We start from the raw sequence: 27,817 nt of genomic DNA, 5'->3' as shown, positions 1-27,817 counted from the left end.
AATGTCTTTGGTATTTTGGTCTCTTAACTTTTACCAGCTCTGATCTTGAGAGCATGTCTTAGCGTTGTACAGTAATTTAGCCAAATTTAGTGTCCCTACTGCAATTTTAGTCTCCTTGGCCACTTGTGATGACGTCACGAGTATGCGTGCGTATGTAAACAACATGGTTGAGGTTGGCCTAAGTTATGAGCTTGTATTGTTGCTCTAATATAGTGCCTAAATACATAAAACTGAATTCGTGTCCATCCAGGCATTAGAGCGGCGGTTCTTCAAGTGTTCACGGAATTGGAGTGCAAATAGGCCTAGTTCAAGATTCTGTTGCAGATTTCATGCATTTCATTAGCTTTAGCCCAAGTGCGTCTGATGGTAGGCCTACTTTCAACGCCCCAACAAACGTATCGGTCAAATGCGATTTGCTTATCAACTCCGTTCATTCAAGTCACGAAACTAGACACATTGGATTACGTTTGCAAGATATCGCAGTGCTGTATTACGTGACGGATATGATTACCACACTGTTATGCATTCAAGTTTCCCAAGGACACAAGGCTGACACCCCAGTGGCAATGAACCACAACTTTTGACTTCGTTAACTTCAGGTAGGTTAACGAAAGGCCACAGGACAGAACCCACCATGTTAGGTAAAACGTTATACACCCGTGTTGGGTTTTGGTCATGATGTATCCATTGAACTGCCTTTAATGCATTTTTTCATTAAGGTTTAAGAGTGTTCCTCTGGGTCAGATAGTATGATGCATCATAGGTTAGGTAAGATTACTACCCCAAAAGTACAATTGCCCATTTTTTAGTAAGGTTAAGGAGGAGGCCAGACAAATTTGCATCTTTGGTGAGGGTAGGTTAGGTTAAGAAGTATCCATTTATATTATTTTCCAATTTGTCTCTGATTTTTAGAATTTTCCGGCATGAAGTATAAATTTTTCCCAGAGTTTATCATTCTAGGCCCAAGCACATTTTACCATTGTGGTTGCAACTATTCACCTGGTTTTTTATGCTCCCCATTTTAATGTTCCCCACCAACAGAGACTTTCTAAGATTTTTAACTTTTTGTTAGGTAAAATATGTGAAATGATTACACAATCAGATGATAGTGACCGAGTTGTAGTTGTACCACATGATGTGGACACTATTGTGCTGTGTCCCATAAGCGGAGAGGTTAGAATTTTGTAGTATTATGTATGTTGTAAAGTCAACACAGGCAAGTGTCACTATGAATAGGAAATATGTTTCTTTTATCATTTCACTACCAGTAATTATTCCTCCAAGATGTGTTTAACTGCCCTAGGTAATTTCATTGGTAATGTTATGAGGTATGAAACCAGTGAGTCGCCACAGGTCGGTTTGTTGAACCCAGCAGGTATTTGACTGAAAGAAGGTTAGGAATTTTGTTACGCACACTGCTAGTATCTTTGGTTACCACATTTTTGGTAGTCAAGGAAGTGCTAAAATGTACACACAACCACTAATAAAAGTCAGCATGGTTTGGTGTAGTTATAAAGTAAGCAAACAGTATTAGAATTTTTCATGATTTTAAGCCAAAATCAGTGCGCCAAGACACCCACTTACACCTGCCGAAATTGGCTTGGACTGTTTTCCTCTCAAGCGAAAGGTCCTGAATTGGGCATCTGAATGAACCAGTGTTTATTTGGCCAATTCCGTTAAAGGCCATTGTGTTTCTGTTGACCTGGGAAGTGAATTAGATACCTGGCAAACAAATGTGTTGAAAGAGATGAATGAATTTAGGGCATGTATTGTACAAATGTGACTTTCAGTTGCAAATCATTTGCAATGTAGAAATCAAATGGCTGGTGTAACTTCAAAAAGATGGAGACTTTAACCGATGTAATATTGACGACACGAACATGTGAACATTAGTGATAAGGTCGGAATCGAGAAGTTTGCATGGTCGTCGGGAGTAAATTGCCAAAACTTATCGAACAGGTTTTGCCTCCTTCCAGATAGAATTTGCTCGATGATGCTTCTTCGGATCAGAAACTTCTGCTTCCTTTACGGTGAGGCAATGCGAGAGAATAATGAAGCCGTTACACCTAAAAACTGGTTAGTTTACCCACCAACAGTAGACCTAACCATTTTCCCACGAAAGTTCTGAGATAATCCATGTTTTTAAAGCGAGGAGGATAAGATAAGCAACAGAATGGACATAATTATCCCAGGCCAGAAGAGAGCAATGGAAAATGAGAAAAAAAGAAGGGTAGTTTGAATTAAGCTCAAAGAAGTGATAGGCGTAATTTTCAAAATTTGAAAAATGGGAAGCACGAAAAACTGTGGCAGAGAAAGAAAGTACAGTATTCGGAAACCCGGCCTAAGGGCGACTATCATTATTATCACCACCATCATTATTACTATTATTCCACTGAGTTCACATCTGATGGATATGTCACAAAATAATTAAAACAAAATCCAATTTTCACCCCATGTCAAACATTTAGTGGAGGGACACTAAATTTAAACTTCGCCCTTCGGATCTGTTTGAAAAATGCCTCGGCCCATAACTGAACGAGTGGCATTCGCCTTGAGTGGCGACGAGTGGAATGATAAATTGGAACAACCAGACGAATCTCCGTGTAGTCATTGGTAGGACCCTTTTTAGGCAAGGTAACTGGAGTAATGGTAGGATATGTTGTCGCTAGATGGTTCAAAATATTTGTCCTACTCAGGGCGAATGTTTAAGGTCTCTCTCTCTCTCTCTCTCTCTCTCTCTCTCTCTCTCTCTCTCTCTCTCTCTCTATGAAAAACATCCTTGCAGACGTTTGTGTCATAAAGATAACTAGGTCGCTAACTGTGCATTTGATAAAAAATTATAAAAAGTATTAGGTTATATGTGTGCGTATGTATTTACACACACACACACACACACACACACACACACATATATATATATATATATATATATATATATATATATATATATATATATATATATATATATATTACATGTTGCGGGCAGAATCTAAGTATGAGGACCTGAGAGCGTTGTGGGTTCATTCTTCTAATAATTCTTTTAGATGACAGTTAAATTCTTCAGGCCATCTCACTGAAACTAGTTTTTTGTGTTATATATATTTACACATATGTATATATATATATATATATATATATATATATATATATATATATATACGTATGCATGTCGATATGTAAATAACTGTATGTATATATATATATATTATATATATATATATAAAATATATATATATATATATATATATATATATATATAATATATATATATATATATATATAATATATATAATATATATATATAATATATATATATATATATATATATATATATATATATATATAGTATGTGTGTGCATATTTGTATATATATGTATACTATGTATATATACATATATATACACATACATGTATGTTTATATATATATTATATATATACTGTATATATATGTATGTATTATATATGTGCATATATATAAAACACATACAACGATTGGAAGTGTTACCACGGGGACATTGTTCTCCTAAAAATTGCCCTTGGCTTTTGGATCCGAGACACTGCCTTATCCTAAAGCAGAGGAGCTCTTAGTAAATGTATGTGGCTTCTTAGGAATGGGAAATGACCTTTAAAGTAAGGACAAGAGCAATCACTCTCTTGCTCTTCAGAAGCATGGGAATAAAAACAATACTGCCCTTTGCTTTTCTTAATGTGCGTGTATCCGATATAGTTAAAACAAATAGGCCTAGCTGATATTAATCATAAGGTTTCCAGTGAAAACCTTAAAATCTGAAATAGAGAATGAAGTGAAGGCACCATCTTCTTAGCCAAGATTCCAACTGAGATGACTGGAAGGAAAAATTTAAGAAAATAGCATTATTCAAACCAACAGTCCTACTAAGAGCAAATAAGAGATCTAAACCGTTGCTGGAAAACATCTGGGAAAACATTACTTTTTAAAAAGCATTATTGCACTGCCACACAGTTCCAAAACCCTGTACGTGACATTTATATGTTAAGGAAAGCCACGATATGAAAGCAGGACCTACTGGACGCCTAAGTATCACTTTAGAAATTCCCCCTCTTGTAAAATAAACGTATTTGTTCAGAGTCCATCCACCTCTCGACATCGCACAAAGGCAAGAGAGAAGACCAGACAGAAATGCAACGAGCGTCCTACCCGCATAGTGACGGGTGCGTTTTGTTGGTTGATCTCGCTGGCGGTGTAGAAATCACATTCTTCCTCGGCACTTTTTCCTTAGTCAGTGAATTCCTTTCTAAGTCTGTCGTGTTTTACTGAAGGACTGCATGACTGAATGGCTTAAATTTGCATGGCTATTAAAGACGAGACGAATAATTGGTAATGAATTATTTGTCCGAATGTGCGTGCGCCATTTCATAAATATAAAGAATCAGTCTTACTGTACGCGTGAGTAGCAGATAGTGTTTTTGGCCTTTTAAGTAGTGAATGTATTTCAGGAAAGTAAGCATGTAAAATTCAGATAGGAAAAAATAACCTTGTGACTACCAATAGGGGGAAAACTGTTGATCGCTTTTATTGAGCAATATTCACTTAATCCTTGTAAAATTTAAGGGAAACAGCCAAATAAAACCTTTCCTAGGACGCTGTAGTCCTCCTGGCCTTGAAGGCGTGGAGGATGGAGGCTCTTGGGCTAGACCATTCTGCATAATCGAACCTTGTAACACAAGATGAAAGAGGCACTGCAAGTCTATTCCGTAAGAGAACAAGGCTGTGATTCATGTCAGTGATAGATTTCTCAGAAACGTTCCTTAAAAGTAACGAATTATGGTGTTGCCCTTGCTTTTAACATTCTTGCGTGGAGAGCAGTTTAATCATACATTGTGATTAAAGTGCGATATAAAATGCCGAGCGTTATTCGTACAGACCGATGCTCGTTACCTGTGATCATGTTAGCTCAGACAATCCTTAGTTATCTAGGAAACAAGCGAAAGAAGGCTCTGCCAGCCTGCTCGTACTAATAACGATCAGAATTTCCCTAACGGGTAGCCTCTTGATACTATGTTGAATACAGTTCACAGACCTCGGTTCAGATGTTGTTCCAGATGAACTACATCACTAAAAATCAAAATCAAAATTGCTTTCGCATAAATAATCTCGGGGCAACCCTTTCCTCAGTTTTTTTTTTTTTCTTACCTTTTGTATCTGTCGTGAGTTACACACCAAAAGGAAATTGTGTATTTGATAAGCACCTCTGCTCCAGCCAAGATTCGAACTCCTGCAGTAATGTTGTTCTTTTCTGAGGAGCAATTAACGGAAGAACATACTTTCGAGAAACCAAAATGACGAGTGCTTGCGGATTTCAGAAAAGGTAATGACATGTGACAACTATTGAAGACCTATTAGGCCAATGTGAATGTCCGCGGTGATTAAAAAAAGATTTTGTTGAAAGTGATAGTAAGTGAACAGTTCTAGTGACTGGACTAGTTGAAAGGCAAAAGGTAAGTATGGGTGATGATTGCGGGAGCTTTGGAATGGATGGATGATGGCGGGTATGGGTGAGGTTAATGGTTGGTCCTGGAGATATACACTTGACGGATGAGAGGGGCCGGCAGCAGCTGTGAAAGACTGCTGTAGATTAGGTGTTGCAGTGATTGCAGGTTTGCTGGTGATGCACTTAGCTTTTGTTGTAAGAACTTGTAATCTTTTACTTTTTTTTTACTGTTGCTACTGACATTGTTGTCGTTTTCCCGGAATTAAGCAGCTATTCGAGTCAGAGTTTTATTTTTGGTGGCACCAGTAAGTTTTTCTAGAGTCAGTCTGAACTTGGGTTCTGTTAACTTTTTTTTTATTTTAGTCTTGGTATTTTCCCAGAGCTGCCTGTCTGGTACCCTTTACTTTGCTGCCATTACCTCCAAGTTTTGTTCCTGTTACTAACTCCACTTTGTCACTGATATCTCGAATTTTGTTTTTAACTTTAGATATTTCATGCAAGTAGTCCTCAGAATATGGCTGTTGCTGTCGCTGACATTAGCTGCCGTTACCCACAGATTTTTCTGTTACCCCTTGTTACTGTTTCCCCCGAATCTGCTGTTGTTTCCTAGGTATTTTATTGGTTACCTATGGAATTTAATATTTTTGCTGTAACCCTTGAGGTTTATAACTGTTTGCTTTAATTTTGTTGGCATTTCCATGCCTGCTTCTAGTGAGTTTTAATTATGTAATCTGTGAATTTAGTTTTTGAAAAATCTAAGATATTTCGCTGATTCATTTTAGCTTTCTTCTCAGTTTTTTCAGCTGCTTGTGAAAGTGTCTGTTGACAAAAGCTTTCTAGTTTAAATGAATAGATTGTTACCAATATTAGCTTTTGCTAGCAGTTTATGTAAATTTTATTCTAATTTTATACCACTTATCGTGTATTCTAGGCCAAGAACAGAACGGAATAGAATGTAGAATTAGGGCCAAAAGCCAAGTACTGGGACCTATGGGTCATTGAGTTGAAAGGGAAATTGACAGCAAGAAGAAAGTTGTTGCAGGAGGAAAACCTCACAGTTGTACTAGGCAACAATTTTTAGAGAGGGTGTAAAGTCAGCTGGAAGAAAGAGAATATGAACGAAGGTGCAGTAAAAGAAATGAGAAAGGTTGCAGCTAGGGGCCGAAGGGACACTGCAAATACCCTTAAGTGAGCTATACTGACGACACTATCCCACTATAGGTCTAGGTTAAAAGACTAGTATATAAGAGAGTGAGGATTTGTTAAATATCTTGAATGCAAGAAAGGTTCTTATTTATTCTTTCGACTTCTTCATCTGTGAGAGAGAAAAGGCAAAGGATTGGATGTGCCGTGCAGGGGAAATTAGGAAAGCCTAGAATTGTTTGTCAGTAAAACCCGGCAAACAGTCATATGCACGCAGTACAAGTTGTCGAAATACAGTATTACCAATATATTACGATAAGACAGCGGCTAACAAATAGGACACCTGTCTATTGCCAATTCTTTTAATCAGAGGATTACCTGAAACCCCAATTCAAGGAAAGAAAGATGTTTTGAAGTGGTTCGTGTTTTATGGTCGAATTTTCTTTATGACAGTATAGGTCACAGAATACATTTCAGCTTTCATTGTCCTCTCTCTCTCTCTCTCTCTCTCTCTCTCTCTCTCTCTCTCTCTCTCTCTCTCTCTCTCTCTCTCTCTCTCTCTCTCTCTCTCTCCATTAAAATTGGATTCGACCAACACAGCGTATATAAAATTGGCCAAGAAATTCGACATTTCACTTGCTCGGCTTTTTCATTCGGACGAACAAGCAGCCAGCCCTCTCAAGATAAATAAAGCTCGGCGTTGGCTGGGCCAGTCATCAGAAAGCGAGATGTCAAGCCCCCGAAACACCTGTCCCACCTGCCGCAACGTCGAGCAGCTGTTGTTGATGACTGGAGCTCCACCAGGTTCGTCGTCGTCACCTGCCCCGGCGCGCCAGCAGAGCTGCGTGCAGGCGCCGTTCTCTGTGGATGCAGATGGCCGCAATTGACTGTGCACTGGTCTGCATTTGGCCTCGACACCATTGCCATGTTCTGTGACTTTGTTCCTTTCTGTGAGTGTGTGTGTGTGTGCGTTTTTCTCCTCGTAGTTATTCTTTTCACGTTTATTTTTTGTCTTTATTTCTTGACCATTTCTCGTGAGTGTATGCCAGTGTGCTTGTATGAATGTGTGTGAGCAGAGAGAGAGAGAGAGAGAGAGAGAGAGAGAGAGAGAGAGAGATGGGAGAAGCAGACGTGTATCAGCTGAAATTGCCTATTCCACACCTGTTGTGAAGAAAGTTGCAGACGATTTGATACACAACCTGCTGCCAAAAAATCCCTCGCGTTTCAGTAATTTGATCCTTGTTAACGATACTGAATCATTTTGCATTTGGGATTAATCAGTATTAAACTGAAAAAGAAGCGAATGCGCGTATTTTGCTTTGCAGAAGGCAATATCATATTCATTCTGCCCGTAACATACTATAGGGTAATTTTTTTGATAGAATATATAGTATTGGTATCTAGTACTCTTAGCGTAGCAATCATTTTATATAGTCATTTTTTTTATAGAATATGTAAATAGTATTGGTATCTAGTATTCTTAGCGTAGCCATCATGATGAAAAAAATCAGTTATTTTCGACAGTCAACTGACAATAAAAGCTAAACAGAACAGATTAATTGGAAAAAATATTGAGACAGGAAGGGCCTTTTGGAAAACTGGAGTAGGCCAATCTTCTAGAGGAAGTGGCGTTTTTATCTGAATGAGGTAAATTAACTGGAATCAGTTTACGCATTGTGCCTGACTTTGTAGTATTATAATATCAAAAGACCCCCGTCTCCTACAGGAAACAGAGGAACATGGACTTTTATAAATGAATATAACAGCACGGGGTACAGGATGAAGCAATTAGTATACTGGAAAAGCGTTATGGAATAATGTTTGCTTATTCTGTTTGCCACATCATCAGTTTCTTACATGTACACCTTAAATAATTTTCCTTGAAATGCCTCTCGGTATAGGCCATATCAAAATGAATCTGATTTGTTTTATTTATAACGGAAACTTGAGACTAGACACAGATAGTCAGTGTTTGAAAACATGAACTGCATGAAAAATATGATCACGTGTGACATACTACAATGTACACTTCGAACCTATAGTTACGACAAAGAGCAAAACGATCGGTTGGGTTGTTGATGCACGTAATTGAGGGTAAGGTGTTAGGGTGAACAGTAAGCTTTGAATGGACTCGGGGTCTCGCGCTATCAACCGACACGGCGCAAACTTTTTTTTTTTTTTTTGCTTATTCTCCTAATAGGAATTTCTCCATTATTTTCTTCATAGACGCATATGACTTTAATGTATGTTTTCTTAATTATTTAAGTAACGTCTGAGTTATTAGTGGCGTCTCTTTTGGATGCGCAAAATACAGTAATAAAAGGAGCTGTCCCTCATCCTCTTAGCATCATTTTTATAACTGGAAATGGTTGACACCAAGAAGCGATACATCAGAGGATATACTATATGGTGGGTGGGGGAGTTGTTATCATTATACGCCTCCATGTTATTAGATTATTCATCAGTGGTACATAAATTATTCATCGATCACTTAAAAGGTATAGACCAAAACACTGAATTTTAATGAACATAACTTTACAGTATTTAACAAAACTTGCAATCATTAAATGCTACTAAAATGGTTTTCGGTTTTGTTACAATGCTCGTACATGCATATAAAATCAAACTGAAGGGCCATTAACTTGCTAATTAAGCTATCACGAAATCTGTTGTGGAAAAAGTGAAACAGAAACAAAAGAAGAGAGGAAGAACCTTTTATTTTAATTTCATATTAATCTGTTTGCCCAAAATTATGGCATTATTTGAGGCTGGGATGTACTGTCTCTCTTCCAGTACTGTTGACAGAGAGCGTCTTTTAAGGTGGGCTGAAGTTAAATGTTCAATAAAATAGATTTTGTATGATACGCCCGTTCGACTTCGCATGTTAAACCACATAGCTGGAGCACAACACCAGATGTTCACTGCCTTCGATTAAGCCAGCTTTGGTGAGGCCCTCGCTCGAAATAGGGATCCGTAAGTGAAGTGATGCTGTAGCTGTGAAGAAGAGGGCTGATATGGACCTCTAGACCTGGGCCATAATAATCGCAGAAGTTACGTCTGTTGGCCTAAAGGCTAATGTCAGATGAGCAGTTCTGGATGGCTGTTGGTTGAATGGCTTAGAACATCAGATTAAATCAGCCTAGGCCAACACGAGCCTATGTGGGAAGGTATAAAGAGAAATAGGAGTCCTGGTGTGTACATACGAACTCGACTACCCAAACTAGAGCCCTACAATATATGGTTAACTCGGACATGTCAAGATAACCCTTTGCTGCGTGGCTGCCACTAATTGAAGGTAAAGTTTTACCGTCAATGTATGGCCCGATGCAGATCTTTGGCTGCAGATTTGATGAGGCATTGAAACCTTTTTTACCGTATAAATACGTCGTAATGTTAACTTTTTTGCGAGCAACACAATCATAATATAAAAAAGGCAATTACCATGCAATATTTCCCTTAAAATACATATAAATCTTCTAAAATTTATCATTACCTCAATCGCGTTTATAAACTCACATACACAAGGAAAGTCGTTCATCCCCACTTATAATACGAACGCTTTTTATGCGGAAGATTGTTTGTGCACGCAACTCTCTAGCTGTTAATTTTTCAAGTGTAGTTGATATTCCTCACATCCAAGGGAATGTTACAAATTGCAGACAACGCTAGCATGACAGTTCTTGGAGATATTAGCAGATGCGTTGAAATTAGCAGACATATGTTGAATTTACCCTGTTATAGGCGGTCCAGGTGAGACCTTTCATTTACGTTGCCAACTTATATCAACTTCTCTTACATGTTGAGACTGCCTGTCATTTTGTGTCAGTGAATGAAAAAAAAAGGCCTAAATTCCTGTATGCTTATTCAACTTCCTTTGGAATTATGGAATTCACTTAGTTTATTTTAATTACTGGGCTTTCTGTATTTCAGTTACATCTTTCAATTCAAGTCTCTTGTGAATATTCTATATATATTACCAAAAATTTTATATTTTCTTAATCATAGGTATGTTAGATCCTCCTATAAAGCCGTGTGTTTTAGATCTGGTTATTATGCTTTATTTAAAAAAAAATAGTTGCAGCAAGCTCTTAAACAATGAATTTAACATCATAAAGATTTTTTGCAATGGTCTATGAATGTTCGTAATAACTTATTCTGTTATGTTCTGTCTTGCTAATGTTTCCATTCGTATCAGTTCTTCTAGCAAAGTAAGTCTACCTTCATTGAAGACCTTTTTCTTCTAATTGGTTGTAAATCGGTGTTTTACTTCTTTGCATAGTCTTTGAGGATTTATTTCTGCATATTGTCTTGTTTGCTTGGTTAGGTATATTGCTTTAATATTATCTATCCTGGAATGCCTTGGCATACCAACCCTTACAAAGGGGAAAGTGGGTCGACCCCATTTAGACTGTTTTTTGCAGGTGTCTTTTGAATGGCAGCCTAGGCGAATTTAGGTAAATGATTTTAACTTTTTCACAAAGAACATAAACATGTTACAGGTTATACTGATCCCGAAAATAGATTTCACCCTAGATATAACTATTGTTTGTGAGTTTTTTTGTTGATGTTGATCTTTGTCCCTCAGAATTGTTTGTAGACTACGTTTGCATTTTGGACGTGGTGCGATGATCAGAGTTTAATGGTTTCTGAAAATTGGAACTCGATGCACTGCAATTTCTCGTGATAACTGTCAAACAGCCACTAACACACACACACACACACACACACACACACACACACACACACACACACACAGAGAGAGAGAGAGAGAGAGAGAGAGAGAGAGAGAGAGAGAGAGAGAGAGAGAGAGAGAGACTAGGAGAACGGCAAAAAGCGAGGGAGGGCGCTGGGGTACATAATGTTATAAAAGGTCTTTGTAGGACAGGTGGCACGAGACACACACGCCGCCAACACAACAGGTGACGAGCGATTCACTCAAGCGAAGCAGTTGTGCATTCCAGCTTACAAAGAGGGTAATCATCTCGTACTTCTTTTCTCTAGTCTCCATTCTCAGGGGCTGCAGAAGACCACATAGTAGTGGTACTGGTAGCAGGAGGAGGGATTTGCCCTTGAAATGGCTCCTTATGGTCAATAACCAACGCGGTCATTGACCATTCCTTTTTGGGGGTATTTGTGATCTAAACTTAGGTAATTGATGCTCACAGAAAGGCAATCGTGGTGTCCTTTGTTTTAATGCTGACAATTTCTGTTGAAATATTTTATTTCTCTAAATTTGCTCTTTCATTAGGTAGCTTGAACTGATCAATTACCAAAAATATTATCATTGAATTCTTGATTTAAATAAAAGAAAATTACCTTAAGATTAATTTTTTATGATGGTACGTTTAGTTCAGATTAAATTCTGCAGAATTAGTGTAAATATCATCTGGAAACCTTATTCTGCAACATATACTTAAAAATTCGTAGTTTCGTTGCATTCGTGTATCCAAAAGTACCTTTTACTTGTAATATGAAACTTACAGAATTCCTTAAACGCTGGCGTGTGTTCCTTTTTAACGCGTATGTGAAGTAAAGCATATTTTCTGTTGTTTATGTAGTTGTCGACAAATTACCTCCAACAACGAGACTTCTCAACATGTGTCAGCTACTTTCTGTGCCCGCCGGTATCAGCCTCAGTAAATATCCGTAGAATCCTTCATATTTTTTATGATAGCAAAATGGATTTGAAAGACACCGAAATTCCATGCCGTAAACTCTTTTCCTTGTAAACATAGTCATGCGATAAATTCTTTAACGGCTATTTTTAATAACCCCACCTCTGTGGTTACTGACATAACGTACAGTACTTACATACAGGGTCTTTAATGCACCTTATTCGTCGTTGAATTCCTTAACTACAACAGGAAGGCAAAGAAAAAAAAAACAAGGACCCCTAGGGTCTAAGAACCAATTTTTGCCAAATTCATTCCGGCAAGGCTGAATCGGGAAATTCGGCGAGTGCTGTTTCTGCGTAATTGTCATTTATCAATAAGAATCAGATGATCTATACCCAAAAATCAACAACGATTTTCATTTTTAAACCATCCAGGCAGTAATTTTAAATCGATTTGCCCCTTCTGTCATTTCACGAAGGATTCTTTTAGCACGTGTGCTAAATGATGACCACAGAAATTATGTTGGCAGTTTAAATGTTACTAGTTTCTGGGTACCTAGGATTCGCATCTCTGTCTCCTGGTGTTACTAATTGGTACAGATTCTGAATTTGATCGTACGCAAGATGGGCATCTTGGATTTGCATGATGCCTAAATCCCCTTGACTGCTTTTCCTACGCTCGATTTCGGAGCCAGTCGGAACTTTCGAGGTAATCTAGCTTCAATCAGTAAACAACCATGACGTGAGACATTCACCAGAGGGCGTAATGCACAGTTCTCACTAACTAATCGCAAGTTTTAGCGAAAGTAGTAGTAGAAGCATTGTACTATCATATAGTGTCTTGTTTGGACGTCAGAGGTTAGCATACATTCGTGACAATTAGGCTATACATAATCCCTGTGATGATAGCGTATAGTTTGGGCTATGCTTACCTATTTTATATATCTGACCAATACATTATATATATAGGTATACATAATATCAATTTTAGCTTTGGCCTAGGATGATAAAAAAAATAACTGATATCATCTCAGCCGTAGATGGCACTTGCAGTCAAATACTGACGAGTCTTCACGTTCAGGTTGGAATTGCTAGGGTTGGGAAACGGAAACATAACTTCCTTAATTTCTTTAATCCTTTCCAGAGTGTACAATAGCTTTTATTCTGTGAGATGTATTGTTAAAGCAAGCAATTTACTCATAACTGGATCCCTTGTATATTTGGCATAATTGTTTCTCTCCCATAACTCGTTTTCTCCTACAAGATTAAAATATTGTATTACTAATACAAAAACAATGGGAACTAAGTCCGTTTCTTTTCTTGTCAACAGTGTCTTTGAAATAAAGTTTCTCCCCATCCTGCCATCCTTCCCTTGCTGACAGAACTTACTTCCTTGCTAACTTGTAGCTTCTTGTAGGTCTGTGCCTTAAAGGCTATAAAGCAGTTCTTTCCAGAGTCCTTCTACCTCTGCAGAACCACTGGAAATATTTGTTTTGGACCCTTGACACGAAATGAATGCCAGGATATGACCTTATCTGAATTTAACCCTGGTTCTCTACGACCCCTGAAACATTAAAACTACTGTAAAAAACAGTTTTGTAGGAATTCTCTCACAAATACTGTATACCTTCATTGTAGTAATTGCATCTGCCAATTTTTCTTCTATAATTGTCTTGCAAGGGCTTTGATCATTTGATGAACATGTAAGCCTCTTAAGTTTGCATGGTAGTTTGATCATACTCAACACACTTACAGTAAGTGATTCATGGTTCCATATAATTCTGAAACTGGTTCATTTTGACTTTGAACAATTGTGACTTTTTACATTGGAAAGGTCTGCCTACAAATGGCCAGCTTCCTTTTGTGACTTAAAAATCCTCAGTCTTCATTGGCAAGAGGAAGTTTTGCTTATTGAATCCAAATCAACCATTAAGAGTTATTTTCTTTCTTGTAATATTTTAATTTGTATGTATATTGTATCTGTTGTAAGGGAATTCAAAGACAACATCCCCATTTATTTGTATTCCTACTAATTCCATCGTTAGATGATTTTACAGTGCCTTGCATGCAATTCTCACTCTTGTGTTTGTTATAATTGCAACAGTTTTGTACAGCTATTACAGTAAATACTTTTGGACTGGCTTTCTGAATGGTTAAAAGGATATTTTCACTAACAATCTTCTTGAAAATAGATATTTGCCACTTGTTTAATTGTTTTCAAAATTACAAACTTTGAGCTTAATTCTTTAATTGTTGAGCTTCATAAGGCTTTTAATCCCTTTCCCAATGTTTACTAGTCTATGAATTTGGTTCGGTAGTACAGTTAAGATACTTAGGATATTAATTGCTTGAGGAAAAAATATACTTTAAGAGGTTCTGGGTAAAGAAATCCAGCAATATATAGATTTATGCCCCTTTGGCCTTTAGACATTGGTTGTAGGAGATTTGAAGGGGCAGTTGTTCACTGATGAGTAACTTTTATAATATATATGTTGAACAGCTTAAGATTGCTAGGATTTTTTAACATCAGGTTAGCTAAAGGAAAAAGTGTAGAAATTACATTACTAGTTAGAGGAGATTAAATCTTATGATTCACTTTACATAAAAACTGCTGTCAGTAACAGATCTTAATCCTAGACTTAATTATAAATGCTATAACTGTATAAAAGGAGTTAGACATTGGCTGCAGTAGGGCATTTGAATGGGGCAGTAATCCACTTGATAACTTTGGTAATACAAATGTTAATTAGGAAGACAATATTGTATTAGTTTTAAAATATAGTAGTTTTTTAAAGCCCACAAAGCTGCATATACTCGTGCAAATCCTTCACCTCCTGCACAAACTCTTGTAGTTCCAGGCACCAATGGAGAGCAGCCTTTGAACAACAGTATATAAACTATCAGGATAATAGGTCTCCACTATGAAGATTGGGAAGAAAGTGAAGCAAGTTGTCTAGTGCTGTACTGTACTGTACTGTGATCAGTTACAAGATAACTTGCCTTCTCACCTTTTGAACAGATTTCTTCATATAAACTACAGCCATACCTTGGTTAACAGACACCTCTCTTAATGAGCAATCCAGTTAAAGGACCTTTTGTCAGAGGAAATATCAACAAACATTTGCTCAGTTTAAGGAAGGACAAAGATAACTGGGTAGAATATGTATGGCATTAAGCACATTTGTGTTTGGTTCCCATCTGAAACATAGGAGTTAGTCATAAATAATTTGTTTAACCAGACCTCTGAACTCTTTTAGGGTTCTTCTCGGGCTGGGACTGAAACATAGGAAAGGGTTCACTCTACGTGTTGGTCTCGCTTAGTGCTAACCTCTGCTAAATTTTGTGAGTGTGTGTATTAATTGAATGCTAAGTAACTGTTACTATACATAAGTCATCATAGCTCCTACTAAAGCTAGAAATGCCTGCAAGGCAAAAAGAGATTAGATCTAAAGGGATTCTATAGTAAATAAGAAAACATGAATGTTGTGCCTGAGTGGTTGATCTGGCCAAACAAACCATTTTTCCTATAAAATATAAACAACCTCATACAAAACGTCCTTTAACCAAGGTGCATTGATTGAGCATGACTATAGGTTCATATGAAGTAACCTGTTCAAAATGTGAGAAGACGAGTAAAATATAAGGTGCCATTAAAGGAACTGATAATGCCAAGGGAGTAGAATCTGTTATGAAAAGAAAGGTTTCAGATTTCTGAAGAGGTTGAGAAATTGTTGTTGATTTAGATAAGTGAAAAAGTTAGCCAGTGAAATTGTTTCTGAGTCATCATATGTGAGAGAGCAAGACCATTACATGCTGACCTCTTGAAAACCACCCTTGGAACTAGTGCTGATACAGGTAACACTCGAGAGTTCTGAGCCAGTCATGGGTAGTTTGAGAATTTTAAGAGAGGTGGCATACACATTGTGATGGGGCACTGGGAGGCTGCCAGTTCTGACAGAGATGCTGTTGAAAAATATGTTGGAGTTCTATCACTTTAAAAGCTGAATTGACCGATATCAAGGCTGAAGATTTTGTTCCCTAACAAGTGCTCAACATAGGTATAGTAAAACAAATGATAGGGGTTGCAGCTAGGGCTGAAGGGATACTGCAAATAACCTCAAGTAAATAACCTTAAGTAATCCCTACAGTGCTCCGTGTCAGATGCACTGATAGTACTAACCCCCACAGTGCATTGATGGTGTTACCCTCCTATGGAGACCTACATTCTATGTCTGGACCTTACAGAATGTCCCAAACTTTTGTATACAGCATTTATATTTGCCCACTGGCAAGGAGGGCTTGGTGCTGGTTTGAGGACAGCAAAAATATACATTGCAGTTTACTGTATATAGAGATTTCATAATCATGATAATAACAGAAATTTCTGTTATCATTAAGTCACTGTACTTAGCATTACAGTTTACCAATTTGTAAAGAACAGACAAATTCAAGGGTAAGAACGAACTTGCCGTCTAACCTTGTCCTCTTTGCAGTATGTATATATTTTCTTAAGAACCATACTCATGTTAATGCTTTTTCTTCATCAGGTGGTCTGTACTAAAAGTAGAAAGGACAACAGCAAATGGATGAAAGGAACAAAAGAAGTGAAATTATTAATATTTGGACTTGAACTTGGGAAGAATATTCCAAGTGCTTTAGAGGCTTTCTCACCATCCCATGGAGTCCCCCTTGAGATATCGGTGGAAAGGCACCCGGTTACAGCATTAAAATGCAAAGTAAGTGGTTATTAGCATTTGAAAATTTTCATAAGATTTCCTCCCATTTCTAAAAACTTTGAATAATTTCATTGCACAATAGAGTATCCTCTGATAACCAGCAAACTGAACTAGGGAATGAGTGGTAGAACATAATTTCATTGCATAACAGAGCACAGTATCCTATGATAACTAACAAACCTGAATTAGGGAATTAGTGGTAGAACAATGAAAAAAGTAGTGCCCATTCAACAATTTTTAATTATTAGAATATCAATACTCATTCAGTATAAGTTAGTTACCAGTTTTGAATATGAAACTGCTAAAATGTTCAGTAACTACTGTATTCCTTGCAAAATTTAAGTATATTTTAAACGTGTGGGAAATGTTTATTGCTGTAGTTTAGATTTTGATAATGTAAGAATGTCCAGCAACAAGTTATGGGTCTCAGACATTGACTGCATGAAACCATTAAGTTAACAAACACGATTTGGGCTTCAGGAAGACAAGATACAATTCTGCTCTTCACCCAAGTTCAATAATATGCTTGATCTGCTTAGTGTCCAATAAATTTATTATTAATTGCATGTTGTCCTGATAATGGTAGATAATAATTTAACATGCCACACAGTTTAACATTAAAACATTTAACATTAAAAACTCTCATAGCTAGCCCAAAAATTTGTTTTCTGCTATATCAGTTTGACAGCTGAATAAACAAAAAAAAATTTCTTCCACGATTTGTTTCCAAAACTCTATAGTGTATTTGTTTTTTTAATTGTATTCATTATATAACCACTTGTCAAAATAGTACCACCAGTTTAATGACAAGATGGTATTAAAGTAATTTAATGTGGCATCCTTACACGATATAAAAATGCCACAATTCTACCATAATTTAAACTTTCTGCTTTGTTACTATTAGAGATACTTAACAAAGCTGGGCATTTATTACAGCTACCGAGTATTAAAGTGGAAAATCACTGTTACTGGTATATTTGATTCTGGTCATAATAGCTGCAGCTTTGACAGACTTCACTGTAAAAACCTGAAAATGGTTGGACAGTAATTTCATTTGTAAATGTTCTTCATAAGTTACCAAATTTCCTATGCTGGAGTTTAAAGAATAAACACTTTGAGAGTATGGAATTTTTTGTAAATGTTTCTTCTGCATAGGTTACCACCAAAGTTGATTAGATGGAGTTTAAGGGATGAACACCATGATGAGAGGAGAGCATTTCCAAGACTCAAGGTGCTGTTCAAATAACCAAAAAATATCAAGGGTAAAATATAAGACATTTATCTTACTTATGTATTGAAATTTTTCATACAAATTCTCTCTTCAAAACTATATTCTTCAAATTCAGTTTATTTTTGTATGTACAGGATTCATAATGCATAACTAAAGACCATATTTAAATGCAATAACAATTTTGAGAAAAATTTCAGATATTTCTTTGATAGAAACAATTTCTTCAAATATAACAGAAAATTAACTGCTCCTGTAATATAATGAAGGTCAGAATAACAAACATGCTGTCTTTTACTTCAAAGACTTGTAGGGCCAGGTCCTCCTACATTGAATGGTCCAGAAAAGCACACTCGTTCAACAATGATAGTGACAAAATACTTCAGCTGCATTATCACTATTAATCAAGCATCACTATTCTGTACATCTATGGTTCTTAACCAGACAGCCTGCAATCATTCACTAGGAAAGAGACTGTACATTATTAAAGCCATCGCATTAAAGAGTAATAATATTGGAAATACTGATTATGTAAATAAATTTACCAAAGTCATCTAAAAAGGAAACCTTTTTGAGAAGTGTACCTGACAAAATATAGATGCTAAATGTCCTACTAATTTTAGCTTAATTACTCCTGATATTTAACTTACTTCATGCAGAGTACACTGAAAAGAATGTGCCCTATTTATTCTGGAGATTATGTGCATAAATCAACATTTTCAACCAAGATGACTTAAACTGACTTTTTCACTGCATTACATATTCCTGAGCAGTAAGGCAATATTTTTATAACTTCTGGAAATCAGCAAGTGTAATGCAAAAATTTTCCACTCAGATTCTATGTTGTTACAAAATATGTAAAAATTTACTGAGAAATTCCTTGCAAAATAAGTGGTGTTCTTATACTTCTTATGAGCTATGTACATTATACTTTTGGTAACCTGGTTCTCAAATGATTCACTGGATTGAAGAGGTAACAGGTAATAGTCAGGTGGCTGTAGTGAGAAATGGTGAACTTGATCACATTTGCTTGTTAGAAGATGGTATCTCATCTGAATTTATTATGAAGTTTGTGAACGCATTCAGATGGGATGCCACCTTGCTTGACCATTAGTTTGGCCTCCATATTGAATACAAAATGGCAGACTTTCAAATGGGTTTTCACATATTTCTGCTCTTTCAAATGGGTTTCACATATTTCTGCCCTTGGAGTTCAAAGATAAACTGTCTTTACCTATGCACTTTGATGCACTAAACATTTTTCAAAAGGTTTCATTTAGGTGGAATTAAATGCAAGGGCAATATTGTTCAATCTGTCAGCTATTTTATTCTTTTTGAGTGTATGCTAATGCCATTTTCAGCAGTTTGTTTTCAGGCTCCTGTGAAATGAAGCATTATGCAGCCATCTACAAGCCGTGATACTGCCTCCGGAATTGATTTTGATCACTGTATATTTTGCTAGGATGTGAGAAGAACAAGCAAAAGCAATCCCTTGAGGCCGGCAAGTGAGGATTCACTGTGCAGCATTAATGACAGCATCGTAGAAAGACTTAAGCACCATGATCACACATATCTCAAATGCAATGAGACATTTAAAGAACACAATGTTCTTAATCAAAAAGGTAAGCCTACCTGGTACAAGCCGTGCTGTTCATCCTTCACAGGTAAGACACACCTTGCAAGACTGCGTAAGCCTCAGCAAAATCCAGTTGAGAAATTATCAGCAGACCAAGAAATGCAAGTTTTACCAGACTTTGAGGCTGAATCTATTAGAAAGTCTAAGATCAAACACAAGTCTTATTAATTGGGCAAAATGCATGTTTTGCCAGTTGGATGTTACTGACTCAAAGCTTTGCAAAGTGATGACAAAGCGCACTTCCGAAACAATGCTCGAGCTTTGTAAAGATGATATGGCAGGCATCAATGAGTTATTGCTGCAGAAGGGAAGCATCACTCAGAAATTGCTGCAGAAGGGCAGAATCACTTGAAATACTATGAAGTTTGCAAAAGAAAGAGGTCAGAAGTGGACAATAGCAGAGGGACACGTTTATTCCCTCAAAGCAGAAGTGATAGAAAGGAAAAAGTCGCCAAATGTCTGAGAGATAATGGGATTCCTGCAACATCTCGATGTCAAAAAACCTTTAATGATTGTCCCAGCAGCTCTTAAGGACTCGGCATCAAAAAAAGAAGCTGGATATGCTTGAGCTCTGCAAACATGATATGGCATGTAGATTGGCAGGCATCAACGATGTTATTGCTGCAGAAGGGAAGCATCACTTGAAATTGCTGCAGAAGGGCAGTATCACTTGAAATACTATGAAGTGAACAATTGCAGAGGGACACGTTTATTCCCTCAAAGCAGAAGTGATAGAAAGGAAAAGTGATAGAAAGGAAAAAGTCGCCAAATGTCTGGGAGATAAAGTAGCATTCCTGCAACCTCTTGATGTCAAAAAACCATTAATGATTGTCCCAGCAATTCTTAAGGGCTCAACATTATAAAAAAAGATGCTGGATTCAGACAATGACAGTTTCAAGGAAGAAGTGGGACTTCTACCAAAGGAGACAGCTGAATGACTAGCTCATCTTCATGATGAAATTACAAGCTGGATGTTCCGAGTAGCCCTGAAGATACATGATGATATCAAGCACAGCCCTGGACGCAACACAGACGACCATGCAGCTAGAGTAGTACCAGAGAGTCTTTACCTGCTTGTCCACCAGCTGTGTTCAGGTGACACTTCAGAAAATGGGGATGATTCAGAAGAAGAGAAATCAGGAACAAGGTTCTGAGTCTCAGGACATAGTGCTTCTTTCATCAAAAAGTCAAAAAATGACACCAAAGCATCTTGGGCTGGGAGTGGCTGTATCAGGCTACCCGTCCAAAAGACCTGGTGACTCTGCTACATGCTGCAGGACATACAGTCTCAAATGACACTGGTCTGCGGGTAGATCCTGCCATTGCAAACGACATTCTCCACAGGTATCAGGATCATGGGGAAGTATTGATTCCAAGGAATTTCTTCCAGGGAACACAAAAGGGATACATCCGAGTTGTCATTGACAACTTTGACATCAACAAATGAGTGGAATGGGCACTTATGATGCATACGCTGCTCTGAGGCGAACACTTCCAGATGAATGTCAGATGGATTTCAATGTACCCCCTGCAGCTTCAAGAGTTGTAACCATGCCAACTAGTTTCACTGATCTAGAAGACTCATGAAAAACAAAAAGCCAGAATCACACTTACCTGGAAGTGTTGACACAATGGTACAACAAGCCTGATGCCAGCAAGAATAGCAGAGTCTGAAGTTGCTGACTTTGCTTGGACAGTTTCTTGGCAACAGTAGCTAGATGGAGAAATTTCCAGGATGGAGTGGATTCAATCAGATATCAAAATCTGATCCACCCAGGACAGAAGTAGGCCCATGTCCAATCATAAACGCTTTTGCCTAAGACTTTGACACCATCTGGATGGTGATCAAAAAGTGTCAAGCAATGACAAAGCACCTTGGGGAAAAGTTCACATTCATTACTTTTGACAAGCAGCTGTACTGCAAGGCAAAAATGCTGCACTGGGACAAACCAAAGGAATGCAAAAATCTTGTAATGAAGGGTGGCTTCCATGTGCAGATGAACTTTTTGAAGGTAATTGGACGGTACACAGAGTCTTCTGGACTTGTCGGCATCTAGACTGAGAGTGGCGTTTTTGGACAAACTACTACTACTCAACATTTTGAAAGGAAAGCCTTGGAACCGAGTGATCCATGCCAACAAACTCACTTTGGCTCTGGGCTGTTCTTTGGAAGTGTTTCACAAACTGGCCACAACAGCAGCAACAAATGTTGCCAAGACTTTCAAGGACAAGGATGACAGCCTTTTGGAGATGTCCCTTGCATCACTGCACTCAGAAGTTTGGCAACCCTTTTATGTTCTGGAAGACTGATGAGCAGTGCAGCCAGTTTTCCCAACATTTCAGGTCTGGAGAACTTAAGTTTGAAACTTGTGTCCATTCTGCTGCACTTCACACATGCACTTCAGGAAGGTGACTGGCTTCTGTTTCTCTTGTCATTTGTTGCGATGCTCCCATGGTTTGCAGCATACGATCACGTGAACTACACCCAATGGGGGATCATCTTCCTGACTGACACAAAATAACTTTAAACCGTTGCACCAATGATCCATGGAAGGAGACTTTGACAAAAGAGACAGCTCAAAAGTGCAATCAGATCACATCAACAAAACTGGTAAAACAGCTGGGGGCTTATAGGTATATCAAGAACAGACACTGCAAGAGACATATGGTCCTTGATGTACAATGAAAGACCATAGCTGTCGAAGGACACAAAAGCTGTGTTCAAGTTGGTGGCTGATGATGAAGATGACGGAGAGGAGCTAAGGCAAGAGTGCTAAATGGGCAATTGTTTGTGATTTCATGGAATGATTATCATACCAACATCATTATTTCATTTTAATTTCCTTGTGCTTGATGTCCAATGTGTTTGGAAAGACTAGTTTTCAATAAAAAGTTTTTGAACCTTATTTTGATGTTTATCTGAATGAAAGAACACATTGCAGTACATGCAATGGTTAGTCTAAAATGCATCTAGTATTGACCGAAATGAATAAGATGTAGAACTGATGTATCTGCTACATTGTTTGTTGAATTACCTTCAATTTGAGGTGTTACTTAAATATGTTATGAGCGAAAGTAAAGGACATGGTTGGCCACCATCTCGGGACCCAAAAGTTGAAATTGGGCATCCCATCTGGATTTCTTCTAAAACTATCTGAAGACATAAAATAAAACTGCTTCTAACTCGTAAATGATGTCAAGTTAACTTTTCAAGCTACAATTTTCAGCCACTTGTCTGTAAGAGAACAGATCATACATTACATCCACTAATATAAGTCAGGTTAAATCTCCATGATAAAAATATTTTTGTTGGAAAGGTTAAAATCTAGGAGGAAGAGTTAAATAATGAAAAGATGTCCATAAACTGACACAAGAGCAAGTACAGTTGAAGTATGTATATTGGTGTAACTTTCATTACAATGCATGAATGTAAACAGCAACAACTTCATTTGGTTCATCTAAAAAAAAAAAGCAAAGAACTTAACATCATTACAGTACAGTACTTTAGTTCCTTGGAGATCCTTAGCATAATTTTACCTTGAGACCTCTTGTTTGTTAAGGCTATTAAATGTCACAACAACCCCCCCACACAAAAAAATTTAGATTCTATGCCAAGAGAACAGACCAGTTGACTGTTAAATGGTTGTTGTAAAATAAGAAACTACAATACTTAATATATTAAAAATGAAAATATATTAAAAATGAACATTTTTTGAAGATTAAAACAAGTATGACTCTTTTATACAAATATGAACATGAAAACTATTCTATTCTTGATAAGAATGCATAAAATATAGGAAAGTAAAGCTTTCTTAGTTTCCCTTCATTCTATATTGGCTATCCTTGATGAAGAAATACTATCTCATAAAAAAAATACAGTAATGACATACCTTTAATACTGTACTTCATGAAATGTTATTCAACACTATATCCATAGCCAAAGCCCACAAAACTCAAAGAACAAAGAATGTCAATATCAAGATTATGATTTTCATAATCACTCTTTATACTGCAAGGGGCACATGCACTGTAAATATGTTCACTCAAATACTGCAAAGGACATAAAATTATGGAAATTTATTTTACAATATTTAAGTACAGTATTTCATTGTATTTTTCTCATGAGTGCTGGGTTACATAAAAATATTGACATCCCATTTACAGTAAATATTACAATAGGAAGCAATTAAACAAATACTATAAACATAAGCTATAGTGACTTGCGGACAGAAGACTTGCCTACCTTGATTATTACAAAAGAATAATTAATTGGTTACACAGTACTCATATCAAAAATTTGGCACAGGATCATAATATCAGGAACCACAAAAGTAATACCATTACAAGCACAGTCTATATGAAAACTGGAATCATTTTGTGTGGACCTTTTTTAAAGCAAGCAGTTTTTTAAATATATCTGATACATTTCATAGCCTTTAAAGGTAAAGCTGTGACAAAACTAATATCCCCTGCATAAGAAGCAATATCGAGAACTTGAAAAAACCATGTAAAGTTAACCTGTAATGCCAAAACCCTAAAAACATTGGCTCATCCCATCTCTCTATAACGTTAGATGGACAACTAAAATAAACTACCCCGAAACACTGGTGTTTAGAATATTACCAAACAAACTTACTAAACCACATCAACAGAGCTATAAAATAATAATACTAAAATGATTACTGAACTTGTCAAAAAACCCGATCTTATAAGTCAACTTCTTGAGTAAATGTGGAAAGAAATTTTACTGAATGAAGAATATAAGCATCGAGGTTAAAGTGAATTAATGAACTGCTTGTCAAACACTGATACCTGCATAAAATATAAGACAAAAACAGGTCCTTATACAGAGAAGACAAAAAAAAAAAAAAGGCTATCATTTTAACTTGTGAAAGTACTGCAAGTGTTGAATGCTGTCACCTGGTTATAAAAAATGGTCTAGCATATTTAAATAAAAGAAAAAACAGTAATACACTCAATAAATAAGATACAAATCACAATCAAAAATGATCTGGATATATATTATGCTCATAAGATGTTATAAAAAGAAATCGTTTTAAATAACACCCAACATACAGCAAGTGAAGTAAAAATTATCCACAACCAAGTGTAACGTCTCATACATTTGAGAAAATAAAAAAAAATACATTTCAAGTTTGAGTAAATAACACGAAGCAGGTGAATTCTCATTTGAATTTTCTTCCTGTTAGTTTAACCTAGAAAAGCTTTTATTTTCCACAAAGTGAATGACTTAATGAACTTTTCATCTAAGTCCTGCTGGATCCAGACTTAAAAATAGTAATTTAATGTCACCTTTAACCAATATTATTCCCAGCTCAACAATGCCTTGTGGATATCTGCTTTATTCATGAATTGTTTTCCATATAGAAACCAAGGTTTTTACAAATAATCATTCACATGCTCCAAGGCTCTGTGAAAGTTAAGTATTTCAAGTCAGTAGTCTCATTAAACTAACACATTTATTGAGGCTCTCAAAATCAATTTGTATCATATTAAGCCATCTGCAGTGAAAGCTACAATGCAATAATTGTGTGTTCACATATGATATTATGCAAGCTCTACAAGTTGAAAGTGAACAGAGTTTTACAGTTTTACTTAGTTTATTGAAAAGAAAGTAGGTGCAACTGCTTTACCAAAAATGAAGGAAGAGGGAACAATAAATTTGTGACATAGTGCCAAGTGAGATACATGTAAATTCCAAACTCAAGAAGGCATATTTTTATCTTAAAAATCTTATTTATGATTAAAGACATGCCTAAGCTAGGAGATATTGAATTCATTTTCATCCCAAAGATATATCTTCAAATCTTTCCCTAACCTAAACTATACCCCAGTGATAAGGCAACAGAACCACTTTCATAAATTCTATGGCTTGTTTCTTCAGATATTGTTATTACTGATGGAATATGAGCCTCACACAGCACCAAAATTCATTGTATGAGCCTCTTCCATTTTACAGCTCAAATAACCAGAATGCTTAACAATGCTCTAACACAGTGAAGCAATATTTTGTAATATTGCTGCAGTAATACCTTGGAAAAATATCTAGCAACCATTTTTCCTGGTGTAAAATGTCCTTTATAATGTATAAAAAAAAATTTTGTAATTACAATATTACATTCATAGTTCCTATTCCAATTCAGTCATCCCTTTCCCGTTTCACACGAATGTGTGCACATATAGTATAGATAATTACAAAGCAAATAAATATCCTGAAAAATATATATATTAGCTTTGGATTTACAAACTTCAAACTTACAAAGCTTGCCCTAAAATCTGTCAATCATCTTGTTAATTCACACCATTGCCAAGTCAGAACTTTAATTAAATGCAGATGTGCGAGTCTATTAAGGCAGTTAGAAGCACATAAACTGTATCCTTGGTCACAAAAAATTTGGTTACAGGGTTTTATGGGCAGTTTATCCCAAAAGCTATGAATATTTTCAAGGCCTTCAAGCAATCAGTAACAAGAAGTCTAGTCTTGACTTCCTCTTACTAATGAGCAGCTGAACCAAAATATATTAGAGAGCTGATGTTTAGTGTCCTATACAATAAAAAAAACTGTGAAGAAATTAAAATATGAATTTATAAAGCAATGGTTATTAAAACCTCCTAGACATTAATTTATTCAAAATGGTAAGCAAAGAAGGGAAAAAAAGCCTTATACAGCATAAAACTATCAAGAGGTTATCCAATACCTCAGATGCCTACACTTAAGCAGCATTTGGACTCCCTCTAAAATATTTAAATATATATATATTTATTTCTATGATACATTATATACAAATATCCAACCAAATAAATTAGTCTTGCATCTGTAGACACCATTCTCCTTAAAGCCAGGAGGCTAATGAGGCATATTTTTTTTTAGCTACAGGGTTATAATCATGGAAGATTACTTATACACTAGCACAAGAAAAACCCATGCTCAATTTTAGTATCACCAGGCCAAACATAACAGAAATTCTTTTTGACAATGTGAGACTACTGTTTTAGTGGATAGCCTTTAAAATTACCACAGAAACTTTAATATCCAGTAAAAGACAAACAAATAAGAGTGCTGAATAGCAATTAGATCCAAACTAGCTATAAAAAGAACTTGCTTTCCCACCACTGCAAAGTCCATCTCACCTTGTATTCCTTAACTCACTGCACAACTGGAGAAAATAGGAGCTTCCAGATTAAAAAAAAAAAATGTTATCTATGCAGATACTACATATCAATTTAAATTTTGTTTGGGATTGCATGAACTGCAAACTTTGTAACTTTATGCCACACAACCACTTTGGAAGACAATTGACAACTGAGCTGTTCAAGCTTTGCTCAGCCAAATGCTAAGATTTAAAGAGCTGGAAAAATGCCTTCCATGATCCTTGTACCAGTATGCTTTAGCAACTTGTTGATTCATAGTATTTGTATGAAATGCTATAAACTAAGAAAACTGTTCATCATTCAGTGTGCATTATCAAGATTGGAAATAAACTTGTGTACGTTGTAGTTGGAGTCCTCCAGCTAGAGATGATGAGGCTCCAATAAAGAGATCCCTCACCAATCCATAAATATTGCCCATACAGAAAAAACACACCTCCATAGGATCTACAGACATCTCTGCTGCTGGTTGCAACCAATGATAATAACTTGTAATATCACCATCATGACAACTGCCATCACTTACATTCAAGAAAGGTGCAAGGGTCCAATAGTCAGAACATGACTTGACAAGAGCTGCTTCTAAAGTCAAACCACAATATCATGAAGCATGGCTGTCATTAGTGACACTGCCAACTACCTTAAGACCTTCCATTTAGCCTATGTGAATCTTTGCCTTTCCCCATTCAGTATTACTATCTCCTTATATACCATCACTTTTGATACTGTTTCTTTAGGTAAAAATTTCCTTCTGTTAATTCTTTCATATTTTCATCCAATGTCTGTAAGTACTAATACAGAGGTTCTTTGCAACCACC

General features: G+C 36.5%; 1 long non-coding RNA gene across 1 annotated transcript; it reads left to right on the top strand.

Moving 5' to 3' along the window:
• The first annotated feature begins 459 nt into the window (after positions 1 to 459).
• On the top strand, positions 460 to 16,852 carry LOC136854119 (uncharacterized). Its single transcript, XR_010857633.1, has 2 exons — positions 460 to 599; positions 16,777 to 16,852. It is a non-coding gene; the product is annotated as an uncharacterized lncRNA (long non-coding RNA).
• The last annotated feature ends 10,965 nt before the right edge of the window (positions 16,853 to 27,817 follow it).

The sequence above is a fragment of the Macrobrachium rosenbergii genome, chromosome 28, assembly GCF_040412425.1.
Source record: "Macrobrachium rosenbergii isolate ZJJX-2024 chromosome 28, ASM4041242v1, whole genome shotgun sequence".
In the NCBI taxonomy this organism is placed as follows: Eukaryota; Metazoa; Arthropoda; class Malacostraca; order Decapoda; family Palaemonidae; genus Macrobrachium; species Macrobrachium rosenbergii.
This window is presented reverse-complemented; position numbering and strand designations above follow the sequence as displayed.